Source organism: Octodon degus, unplaced genomic scaffold (assembly GCF_000260255.1).
Source record: "Octodon degus isolate 3935 unplaced genomic scaffold, OctDeg1.0 scaffold00362, whole genome shotgun sequence".
Classification (NCBI taxonomy): Eukaryota; Metazoa; Chordata; class Mammalia; order Rodentia; family Octodontidae; genus Octodon; species Octodon degus.
The window spans coordinates 809,756-813,599 of NW_004524938.1; the positions used below are offsets into that span (position 1 = coordinate 809,756).

At 38.2% G+C, this 3,844-nt stretch overlaps 1 non-coding gene across 1 annotated transcript; it reads right to left on the reverse strand.

Annotated features, from left to right (window-relative positions):
• Positions 1-2,255: 2,255 nt before the first annotated feature.
• LOC111814574 lies at positions 2,256-2,357 on the reverse strand. Its single transcript, XR_002819532.1, has one exon. It is a non-coding gene; the product is annotated as a U6 spliceosomal RNA (small nuclear RNA).
• Between the last annotated feature and the right edge of the window lie 1,487 nt (positions 2,358-3,844).

The following is a 3,844-nucleotide window of genomic DNA, read 5'->3' on the forward strand; positions in this document are numbered from 1 at the left end:
TCTACAGGTGCTCAGGGTCTCTCTACTAGATCGGACTCGTAGTGATCTGCCTGTTTATAGCCTCCCAAGAGCTGGGATTGCAGGCATGCACCACCATGCCCAATCTCAATTGCTGTGTCAACGTTCACCAGGAGCAGGGCCTGCATGGCAGACCCAGGGATTGAACCCCCAGCCCCTGTGTCTGCTTGCAGGTGCTTTAATCTGCTGAGCTAATTCGACAGTCCCAGCACTCAGTAATTCTTTCATTATTGTTTTCATTTCTTTTTTTACTTCAGAGATTATTTCTGATCTGATTTCCTATATACTTTTCTACAGTTGTTTCTTTACTTCAAATAATATTATTTCAGAGATTTCAGGTGTGTGATTTCCAATTTCTTCTATGCTGGTGTTTTCTGTATTTGTTCTGGGTGGGCTCAGGCCCTGAGAATGCATTTTGCTCCTTCTCTTCATCATTTTATATAGCACTGTCTTCAGATCTTTGGTGTAGAGCTTTGGTGCAGTTATTACCTTAACATGCACTGATATTATTACTTAAGAGTGATTATGTGGCTAAAGCAGTTACTGTTTTGCATTTACAGAACTATAATTAGCAACAATAATAATGGGTAGTGAGCTTGAGCTCTTGACAACTTTTGTATCTAATGGGTGTATCTAATGGGTTTGCCTTTTAGACCCTAAGAACAAACATTATGAGTATATAGCTAAGCAGATATTACATTGGGAATTTGTGTTTAAATTATTTCCCCTAAGTTCTATCTGATCACCTCCTCTTTTGTACATGTAGTCTTCCAGGAAGACTAGTTTACCCCAAAGAGGAAGAGAGAGGATGCTCTTACAGATCTGAGTCTAGCAAAGTGCCTCCAGTTACCGAATGTGAGTGTGGAATGTGCCACACTCACACTCAGGTCCTGGGCACTGACTGGAGTAGAATCTGGCAGGCACAGAAGGTCCCACACACAGAGAGCTGGGTGCTGGCTGGAGTAGAATCTGGTAGGCATGGAAGGTCTCGCATACACTCTGGGCCTGGGGGCTAGGTGGAGTAGAATCCAGCAGGAGTGGAAGGTCTCACCTAAAATTTATATTATAGGGAAATTTGATTTGTCTCTTGGAGACGTGCCCATTAGCTCAGTTGTTTAATGACGGCTTAAAAAGAGCTGTCAGGCTCAGGTTGCTGTGACTCAATCCCCAGATCCTGAAGCCTTACTAAACCTGCCCTGGAGGCATCCTGAGCCAGCCCCACCCCCACCCCACCCCCTCGGAAAAAAAATCTTTCTGTCTCTTTTGGTGTATCTAAATTGAGTAAATCACATTTCAGTACCCTTATCATATGATGCATCATATGTAATTTTCTTTGGCGGAACCGGGGATTGAACTCAGGCCCTTGCACTTGCCAGACAAGTGCTTATTCTACCGAGCTATCTTCTCAGCTCCCATCATATGTAATTTTGTGTTGTATATTTAGGGCTTTTCATTTAAATGAAATTAAGTCTGGATTCTAAGTACTCTGCACCCAGCACTTCACTGGGTTTCCCAGCTCATAGATTACTCTAAATTCATGTACAGGTCACAGGTATAGATGACCATGTACATAAAAGAAGTAACAATGCCATTGCCTAATCCTACAATGCACATGTCACAGGCTGCAGATGAACACATATTTTTCAGAATTTTGAACTTATCCAAACTGGCTGTGAATGTAGCTTTGCAAAATTGAATCTATTTATTTATTTTATTATATTTTTCTTTTTTTTTTGAAGAGTAAAATCAAGAGCAAGAAAAGCAAAGACAGAAACAGGGTAACATATAGCAATGTATATGTTACAGTTTTTCTAAACAAGAATAACTGATTAACAGTGATTGATATATTTTCTATTTTTGTCATCAAATCTGTGGCTCAGATTAACAGATATAGTTATGCAAGATGGGTCATATGATTGAATACTATCACATACTTTCAAGAAATCCTAAATTTTTGTTCTTGACTCTCATTTTATTTTATTACCTTTTAAAAATAATATTTACTTTAAAGATAGTATAGCAATAATTGATATGATATTAGAAACAGTATACATTTAGAAGACCAAAATGACAGGTATTTCAAGCATGGTTTTAGTATTAGACATTGCTGTCCTCAATGTAGTTGCTTAGTTCACAGATATCAGCTTATAGAGTTAGTAAGGGTAAGAATTCTACCTATTACCTACTATTTTCAAAAACCTGATGGAAATTCTTAGGATCATTGCCATATCCATGATATATATATGGAATGGTTTACGAATTTGTATGTCATCCTGCACAGGGGCCATGTTAATCTTCTCTGTATCGTTCCAATTTTAGTATATGTGCTGCCGAAGCAAGTGTGCAAAACTGAATTTAAAATGTTAGAAAGTAAAGCTACCCTATTGGTTGACACAGTGAGGCAAAAATCATACTTTAAAAGCTGAACTTTGCTGTCACTGCCATCACCCTAAGAAGCTCTCTCTTTCTGGAGAGAAGTTGTGAGCACAGAGACAGGGCGTGGATCAAGCCAGGACCAGGTGGTCAGAAGGAGGAGAGGAAGGCAATCAGCAACGCGTTGCCCAGTTACGTCTGTGATTCAACACGGGAAATGATTTGGGCCATTTTTTGTATTAGGAGGTGAACACAGTAATGAGCACTCTGATTGCAATCTGAGGAAACTTTCCTACTAGATATTTCTAGCTTATCCACAGGTATGCAAAAAAGTATCTCATGAGATATAATAGTAACCTAATTTGGGGAAGTTTGCTGCTATTTCTGCTTTTGGGGGGTTTGGAATCTAAAAGTTCATGGAGCCACATGGTTTAAATGTGACCTCAAGACCGATCTTCACCATGACACTGAGCTGCATATGTGCATTTATAAGTGTCAGAATTCTCAACCTTAAAATGGAGAGAGGAGAATCTCTACTTTGAAATCTCAGTAGAGGAGTATAAAGGCAATGCCTTTAAAGTTTAGAAGGACAGTATCTAAGCTGTAATTAGCTCATCACTTGAAAAACATCTAGTGTAACGAATATTATATGACAATTATTATTTTGAGATTGTTCTCTGATTCTATTCTACAATTTCTGCTTCCAGGTTTTCACTGAAGCCTGGATTAATATTTATGGATATACTTAATTCTGGAGTTTTAAAGGATGTTACATCCTATCAAAAGGATTCTTTGTAAAAAGGAAAAAGAGTTGGAATATATGCAATGGCTTTATTTTTATTGCCGTTCTTTAGTGGAACTCCAATATTATTCAGCATGTTTTATGTTTACAGAATTATTTAGGGCATAATCAAGCATACCATAATACTGTCTTCATAAATGGGTACTGTTTTAAAAACTGGGCATAATTAGCAGAAAGATATTCATAGTGTAGTTCTGACACTATTATGACTGCAATATAAATTCCATGAGGTACAGAAGATGCAGAGAAAAAGGGCTACAGATTTACTGTAGCATGATCCATTTGCAATATGGATTGTACTTATCTTTTTATTTGCCACAGACAATGTAAATTAGGAAGGTCTGAAGAAGGATTCAAATAACTTAGCATCTGTAGCTCTCCACAAAATATGCTGTTCTGATGCCCAGAGAGAAAACAAAAAGTGTACTGTTTTCTAACTCTACTAGCATAATTTGGCATGATGAACCTAAAGTAGCCTCTGACAAGTATCGGATGGACAGAGAATGATTCTGATGGGCAAACAAGGAAATGGCATCAGGTCCCATCATTACTCCTCCTCTTCTCAATACACGAGGGCTGTAAAGGACATACTGTTCTTTATTTAAGATGTCATCAAGGAATGAACCTCTAAGAGTGAAGGGTCATGCAATT